This window comes from Capsicum annuum, chromosome 2 (assembly GCF_002878395.1).
Source record: "Capsicum annuum cultivar UCD-10X-F1 chromosome 2, UCD10Xv1.1, whole genome shotgun sequence".
NCBI lineage: Eukaryota > Viridiplantae > Streptophyta > Magnoliopsida > Solanales > Solanaceae > Capsicum > Capsicum annuum.
In genome coordinates, this window is record NC_061112.1 from 74,636,202 (window position 1) to 74,646,141 (window position 9,940).

The following is a 9,940-nucleotide window of genomic DNA, read 5'->3' on the forward strand; positions in this document are numbered from 1 at the left end:
GAATCTAGAAGGGTATATTAAGGTTTAATGAATAGAGGCTAAATTTTTATCAACAAACATGATGGTGGGTGACATGATTGTTGTAATCGACACAATTGTTGAGAGGGCCTAACTGAGGGTAATGGTGATTAGGGTGGGTATGGATTGAGCCTGGTGATGATAGGCTATTGGGCTTGAATAAATTTGGTTTTTTGAGTTAATCGAAATTATTTTTATAAAAAATTGAAAATCAAACTGAATTATCAAAATAATTTATTTACAAGTGAAATTTATTGACAAATTGAAAAAAATCAAAATTTATTTTTGTTAGTCTTTTCGATTTCAGTTGAATTGTGCCCAGGCTTTCCGGCAATGAAGAAATATGTTTCATTTGGAAAAATTAACTAAATAAAATTATTAGATTGTTTATTACAAGTTATAGCAAAACTTTTTAGTTTTCAAATTATAAAAATTTTTATTTTAAAAAAAGTAGTTAAAAATGATTTTTTTTGTTTTTAAAAAAATACAAAAAAGTAATTACTGAAAAGGAAAATAAAGATTTGATACAATTAATATACAATATTCCTTTCTTAATGTAGTTAACCTTAATTATTGATATCAATCCACCCTCAAATCCCCCTAATCGTTTTTCTTTTTTCCTATTTTAATGCTTCCATTATGAACTTTCATCTTCATACACTATCCTTCTTTTTCTACACGATTTGCTTTTTTCAGTAAACCAAATTCATAATTTTAATTTCTTTTATGCAATTGTTGAGAATTATTTTGTGAAAGAAAAGCAAACATAAATAATTCTTGTATTATAAAAATATAAATTTTGATCATTTGCATTCAATTATGATACGTCATGGAGGGAGATGAGATCCGTCGGTATGTTACAGTATTTAGCAAATTGATATTTTGCAATCAAACGTATTTAAAGAATTAAATAATTTTCGTATATGTTTATTAAATTCTTTATTGTTAAAATATTGAATTAAAGTATTGTTCAAACTTTATTAACATATAAACGGTTTCTTCTTCCAAAAATAATATTCAATCTGTGATTTCATAATTCGACCATGTTTTATACATTAATCGTTTTCCATAATGTTATTCTGATTGCTTTGAGCAAACTAATTTTGATATAATGTTTATTTTATTGTATTATTTTATGTATGTATTTTGTATGTTGAAATTATGAATTTTCATATTTTCAAATTATGAAATTTCAAATACTTTCTACTAATGAACCCTGTAATGTATGTACAGGGAGATCTAAAGATTTTGTTATAGATGGGATTATATAAGATGCAGATTCAAAGTATTGAGGATTGGTTAATGCAATATCAAAACAGTTGAAGATTGATATTCTCTCAATCCAAATTGAAATTAAGTTTTTGATAAGTAATACATGCCCATCAATGCTCATACACAATGACACGGGAGTAATGGTGTATTTAGATTAAAAAAAGTAGTATTATCAATTTTTTTGTTAAATATTTATTGTTTGTGACAAAAAAATATATGACAATGGATATTAATGAAAATAATGAACAATCTGTTATTTGTGTTTTGAGTTCTCAATGTATTAAGTTGATATTAAAATTGGTATCGATGCAGTTTCACATATATCAACATTTGTATTGCATGAGTTTTATGAATGTGACAATCGATAAGAAAAATTATGTTTTATTTTACATCACCTTTTTAGTGTATGTAATGGATATTACATGAAAAAATATCACCGTAAATATTTAAAATAAATTAATTGATAATTGTTTGATGTCAAATAATTTTTTGTTGCAATAAAAAAAAAATCATATTAACCATGATTAATATTGGTGTTTGTTTTCTGGCAGAAGAAGATGAAAAATATTATATAAATAATGTATTAAATACTAAAACTAAACTTTGTTCATACCAACAATCTTATAAAGACAAAGAGTAATGAGCACCAATAAACATCAAAATACAATATTCATGTCAAATATTACTAATTGCAGAGTCGAAAAATATAATTTGATGTAGTTGATATCAAATTTAATATCATCTGATACAACTTAATTCATATCAATTTTTATTCAACGATGTGAAGTACGAAACAAATGATAAAGTAGTATAACATGATATAAATATTACTTAGATACAAAAAAATAAACTTTGTTCATACCAACAATCTTAGAAAAATAAACAATAATGAGCACCAAATAATTAAATTAAATTATTAACTATCTTAGAAAAACAAACAGTAAATAAAAAAAATAATTCAATAACAATTTTATACCAATTTAATACAAAAAAAATCAAAATCAAATTATATTAACTTTAAAAACTTTTCTTGATTTCTTCGTGTCAACCTTCTTATCACCAACTTTGCCAACACTCACATTGGCTTTGGACCTTGTAACTCTAGCATTTTCACGATTTTTTATTTTTGATTTCTTCGTTTTATGAGTGAGAATTTCATCTTCAAAATCAGAATCTGAAGCTTGTTCAACAACCTTTTTTCTCTTATCAACCATTTTATATTGTGGAACAACAACCTTTTTTGATGCTAAATAGCTTTGCATGTTGAGTTGCAGCTGCTTCAAGGATGGTGAATTTTTTGAAAAATCGATTTTGAATTAAAACCAACCCTCTAAGTAGCACTTATATAACATGTGCTTACAAGAAAAACGTGAAAAATTTTAAAGAGTAAAGATCTCTTGCATATGAATATTAGTAATGATATACCGAAAAACGTAAAAAATTATAGAAGCAAGTTAAAAAAACGGAAAAAGAAGTTGAAAAAGATAAAGAGATGACTTCTATTGGTAATGAAAGATCGGAAAAAGGTAAAAAAGTGTAGAAGTAAGTTAATTACTAAAGTTAATAAAAAGTAAAAAATCAATTTTTAACTTTAGAAAATATATTTACCATATATGACTCCTTAAATTGTGAACAAACTTTAATACTTAATTATTAAAAAAATCATTAATACCAATAATATAATTTGTCATAATTATTCAAAGCTTTAATTAAGAGTAATAAATGTTAAATGTTAAAAATAAGGAAATAATATAAATAATAAATATTAAAAAATTAATTTTCGAATATTTGATTAAAATAAATTTTTCTACAAAGTTGCTATAACTTATAATTATTTCTTTAGTCTAGTTATTATTAAAATTTTTTACTATAACTTATAATTAACTATCTAATAAGTCTATTTAAGATAATTTTCATATTTTATTTCTACGTATACAAGTGATATATTTCTCTCTCTGTATGAAAAGTGCAACGGAAGTCAAGTAATTAGAACCATATGAATATGAATGCAGACAAAAGACTCACATAGAAGGTGATTGTGTTGTAATCATGGAGATCAAGACTTATCATTTAACGTGCCCATTTATATTGCATAGAAGGCGATTTGAGATCATGAAGAAAGTTATGGAGGCTTGAGAGATAATGATAGAATCTATGCAAATTAGAAATTTACCAAAATAGTGGTGCACTTTTAGTTATTATATACTCACTTCATTTCAAAATAATTGAATTATTGAGGTATGACACATTTCTTGAAAATCTTTTAAAACATAAATTATAGTTTACTTTTCATTATTATCCTTTTAATTGCTTTTTATTTACTCTTATAGAAAGTGTGAAGTATTTAATAATATCATTAAATGAAAGGGTAAATAGAAAAAAAAAAATTCAACATATTTTGAAGAGTGAACAATTCGTTTATTTTAAACATTGAAAAATTGATAACAATTTATTTATTTTGAAATGAAAGGAGTATTAGTTTAGTATACGTGCGATGCATGTGGTTTTAAACTGATCATTACTAACACAATAAAAGTTTGAATTCACCTATATAAAAATCTTAACTAACTGAAGTTAATATATAGAAAATATTCATAATCTAGAAGAGGATAACATTAACATTATTAGATATGAATTAGAAGTAAAAAATACTTTCATATATTTTAAGATGATAAATGAAATTAAAGAAACTACCTGGGTAACAAACATCGTGGTGGAGAATATTTAAGATACTAAATGAAATTAAAGAAACTACCTTGGCGACAAACATCGTGGTGGAAGATATATGAGAATTTTTAACAATAAATATTTTTTTTGCTCTACTCCAAGAAATCACTGTAATGAAGATATCAACATTAGAATTCGTATTAAGGAAATATTATGAAACAAAATTATGATAGTGGCGAAAGCATATCAATTAATACGAAAAGCAGTGGATATCATTTAGAAAAATAATACACAAAATGATGCAGTATCTGAAACATAATCCATATATGTATATAAAGGAAACTTAAAAGTATGCTGATGTGGCATACTTCTAAGGCCTCCATGCCTATTTATCTTTTTTCTCATAATTTTGACCTTTTCTTCTTATTTTCCTGCTTAATTTATTCTTAAAAATGTTGTTATTTATATTTATTTTCATTTAAAAACTGATCAAAAGGCCTTACTTTCAAGACCTTTATTAGTGAACAGTCACCCACACTAACTTACACCCTTTGATAAAGAGTAACGGTTTGATAAGAAAGCACAAAACTCTCAATTTAAACCGCTTGAGTAATTTATTATCTTTACTCAAAGTAACAGAAAATTGAGTAAATAAAAAATTTATTTCAAGGTATTTAGCATGCTAATTATATGTTGTCCTATTTTTAGTTTGCAAAACCTTTCATTTTTATTCTCTTTTCACTTTTCGTCCTAATTCTTTGTGATTAACGATTTGAATTTTCACTCAAGCAATGCTGGTAAATTCTCTTTCTTCATTTTTGTCAAATGTTGTTAGAGTAGTTTAGTTATACGCTGGCAAATCTACATGGAATCGAGCTAGTTCATCCAAATCCTCTTCATCAAAAAATTACACGGTATATATAGGCTCAAATTTTTATTTTTCACTTACATATTAAATGTTAAACTCCCCTAACACAAACCCAAATGTAGTTCAGCGGTAGAAAAGGTTCAAAAAATCATTCGAGCATCGTGGATTTGGCTCTCACTTATCACAGTTTCTCTTATTTTTGTTTTAGGAATTTTTTTAAAACTTTTTTAAATACGAGAATATGTCGTTTGTCGATTGAAATTTGAATTAAATCGTAATTTCAAAGTCTAATTCTGCTAAATCTTCTCTTTTCAGGAAATAAGGAATTTGATGAATCCAAACGTAAAGTTAAAGAGAAATTAAATGATCATTTCAAGGATTTTGCAATACATTTTGTTATAATTTAACGAGGCTTAAGAAATAGAAATCGTAATATGATTTTGTTAATTCCTTTCAGTTTTGTTGTCCGCGCTAAACGTTGTAGATCCCATTCATATCTGATTTGTTCTACTTATATTTAATCCGAATCTTTATAGTGTGCTTATGTTTTTCACCCTTCATAAAAATCTTGTGTTCACCACTCGACTTATAGTTGAGTTACAATTTGTTTAATATATGTTAATTAATTTTTTTCTTATTTTCGGACCTTAACTCGGTAGAAACATATTATCAATTACGCCTACTTTTTATTAATTAATTTTCAAATTTAAGTTTTACACATTAAAAATAAAATTGATAGTCCACTTGCATAATTTTGATAGATTAAAGAGAAAAGATTGGCTTCCTATTACGTCTACCTTATTAATTAGTTTCCAGATTTAAAATTTACACATTAAAAATAAAATTGACAATCCACTTGCGAACAACTGCGAACAAAATTGAACTTAAATAATAAAGTGGATTCATCTTTTACTTACCTTTTTTCTAAACTCCTAAACTTAGATGAAATGTCTATTAAAGTTAAATTAATTTTAATTTCCTATTCGAAAATTCAATTTTCTTTCTTTTTAAAATAAATTCAAAAATATCATATTTTTAATTCAATATCTTTTATGTCTGCACGAAGCGCGGATATTCTTACTAGTAATATATAATAAATGATATTAATAGACATCAAAAATAAGAAAATACATGTCTAAGGCTAATACTAAGTCAGATATAACGGTCACAAACTCCCACCAAACCTAAACCTACTGAAAGCAAGTCAACACATAACTATCTACTAACCTTGTATCTTAATTTGTGACCTCCATGCTCAGAGGCGAACCCAGGACTTAAGCTTGACGGGTGCACCTCTATATTTAAATATAGTAATTAATAATGTCAAAGTTCGATATACATTTCTTTGAAAATTTATTAATTATAGTATTTTATAAGCAAGATTTTAATATTATTGAATATCATTAATTAGATTTAATATGACAAAAGTGTGTTATTCACCGTACTTAAATTCAACATACTTTTATATTTTGAACAATAATAGAAAGTTTTCGAAAAATATGAAATTCGAGAGATTTGTTTGCTAAATAGTTGCAATGGGTAATATTTGATTTAAGCCTATCTCAAACTTTAAATTGCGAACTTTTAAAATAAAAAATAACTCAATGATCAAAAGATTAAAAGAAAATAAATATTATACAATATAAGCTAGGGAGAATATCTACCTTTTGAAGTTGGAGAGAAGCTTGTATTTTGAAATAAAATAAAAAACAGCTCAATAATATCCATAATACATAAAAGAAAAAAGAAAAAGTATGAAATAATTGACAACTAAGTAGGAAGTCTCTTTTAATCAAAAGATAAACATATACATTTGCACAATAAGTGTAAAGAAACTTGGAAAATGGAAAAAGGAGCAGTAAAGAAACGTTTCACGCAATAGAAAATTGGAAAATGATAAAAGGAGCAATAAAATGTTGTTGGTGGAGCTTGAACCCGACCAATCACACATTAAGAGCAACTTTCAAGTGGCATACCGAACAATCTCACTAGTCAACCCAGTTATTATTGTGGGTGCACAACATATATTTAACATAATACTTTGATATATATATATATATACACAAACCATATATACTGAGGTCCGCTAGCCTCAATGTAGGTCCACCTCTGTCCATACTATCCTATCTAATGTGCCTATATAAAAAAAAATCACAAATTTCTTAAAACAAATACTATGGACATGCAACCACAATAGAACTAAATTGCACATAAAAATTATAATATTATAAAAAACATGATTCATAAATCAAAAATAATTTAACCTTCTATCCTAATCTGTGACCTTCATACCCTCCTAACTAATGCACCGATAATATAGAATCACAGATTTCTTAAAACAAATATACTACGAGAATGCAATAAAATTAGAACTTAATTGCACATAAAAACTACGATATTATAAAAACACGATTGACAAATAAAAAAAAATTTAACCTTGTACCCTAATCTGTGACCTCCACACTCTTCTATCTAATGCATCTGCATAAAAAGGAATGACAAATTTCTCAAAATTACTTTCAATAATAATAGTTTGGGAAAAAGTCATGGTTTTTATCTCAAACTATACACGAAAATTTTAGGTCATACCTAAATTATCATAGTATCCTATTACACACCTAAACTATACAAAAATAAAACTATTACCTCCTTAGAAGGTGACGTGGCAGAGGAGGTGTATTCACCATCCTAAGGTGAGTGAGAGGAAGAAAAAAACTCTGAAAATGACACCTTTCATACACGTGTCACTTCATTTATCATTATATCATTAAATATAATATTCTTCTTAATATATACAATTAGATTAATTATTTTTTCAACTGAAAAAATATTAATAAAATTAAATTTTCTTATTTATTCATTTTAATATGTGGATCCCACCTTCTTCATTTGCTTCTTTTTCACCAAAATCACCATTAAAATACCACCATTGACACCATCATCAAACTCAAATCTTCACCGCAATAATTTTAAGATCCACCATAAAATTCAACATCCACTTTGTCAATATCACCATTCTTTAACTGTTTCTTCTTCATTTTTTTGTGAAGAATTGAATATAATTGTGAAGAATTGATACAACCACTAGTATCACAAGATCTTTATTTTTTATATTGCAGTGAAATTGATCGGGAACTAACAATGTGGGCAGTCAAAGTTCCCGTAAACGTCCATGGAGGAGGAATACGTTACAGTGCAAGCACAAAAAATGGCTGTAATAATTGTTTCAAAGTTCGAAAATTTTTACTGAAGATGTGTTCTACCAATGGACAAAGTTTTCAACCCATTCAAATTAAATCACAAATCGAGCCACTTCCGATAATGATAGCTTGTTATTGTATGTTGTTTTAATATTTTTTAGATGACTTTAGATTATATTGGCGAATGACGATGAGAATGATTTTTTTTTTTAAGCAGTGTTGTATGTGAGTACTGTTTAATTCAAATTGTTTAAGTTTAAGCTTATTTTTGGGTTTGTTTGATGATGTAAAGGTGAATGGTTGTACTGAAAAAATGGAGAGGGCACTTCTTGAAGCATCGATTTCTGCGGGACTTGAATCTGTTTCTGTATGTTTTAATGGACCAGAAGATGCAGGAAAAACTGTGGAGATAGGTGAAACAGAGATTACTGTTCTTGGTCCTTCAGATAGAGAAAATATTCTGTCATCTGTCTTTGAGGAACACTCAAATGACAGTGACAACTGGGGAAGAAATTAAAAAATGGAAAAGACTTAGAAAAAAGTGAGTGAATGAAGTGATTCAAAGAAACAATGATGATTTTTATTGTGATATTGTGATTTCGATGACAATTTTAGTAATGAATGTTGAATTTTATGGTGGTTGTTTGTGATTTTTGTGACACTAATGGTTGTATTGTGATTTCGATAATAAAATTTATGGTGAATTCTTAAAATGATTGTGGTGAAGATTTGAGTTTGATGATGATGGTATTAATAGTGGTGTTTTAATGGTGATTTTGGTGAAGAAGAAGTAATGGGTGATGTGGACTTTTTTTTTTTTTTTTAAATTGACATAATATGTGATGTGGTATTGACATGGCGATGATGTGACACGCGTGTAAATCACTCTCCATCATGTGACTGGTTCATACGTTTTGAGATGGAAATAGTTTCACTTATATATAGTATAGGTGTGTAATGGATAGGGATAATAGTTTAGATGGAACCTACACTTTTCGTATATAGTTTTAGGTGAAAACGATGACTTTTCCCTAATAGTTTACTTAAAATGACTAACATTACTCATCTTTTGTCATTATCTACCTACAATTTTTATCTAAACGAAACATGAAAAAAATAATATAGTATTACTTATATTACTTATATAGAGTCCTAGAACGTTATTTAAAAAAAAGAACAAATATGGATCTACTATATCTTACCTCAGATGAGAAAAAATTCACCAGCGCATTAATATATAAGGTACACAATATAGTATTGTGGCTTTTTTTTTATAAGAGTGGTCAACTCATCTTTACTCTAACTTTCTTGGTTATAATTCTAGAAACCCAAAGAGAATTCTAAAACTAAACAAAAAGAACAGGCAAAGTCAGTACCAATTGAGTAATAAAAGAATTCTAATTTAAAATCAAACTAAAACATAAATAAAGAAAGCAACACAACAGCAAAATCCTAAATAAGAAAAAACTAGAGAGTCCTAAACTTATAAAGAAAACTAAACTGGGATTACTGTTGCTACGACTATCGTTATTTTTAACGTTATTGGCTACTTGATAGATATTACATTAGATAGTATATTAGTAAAATATTATATTTCATTCTATTAAAAGTCCAAAAGAACAATATTAAACACACACTATTTCATACCAAAGATCTATCATAATGCTATATTATCTTTGGCACTTCCAAACTTGCATCTTGATGATGATTTAATTATCAAATATGTAACATATGAATTACACATTAAAAGGCGAAAAAAAGAAGGTAAAATAGACTAAAGAGGCGAAGTATTCGACCTCATGACCACAAGCACCCAACTATTCATAATAAATTTGATATGAGGCGACCAACTTTAACTTGTAGAGTTGCGGTACACGAAAATTTTTATACAATTTGGACCCCTAAATAATAGTAG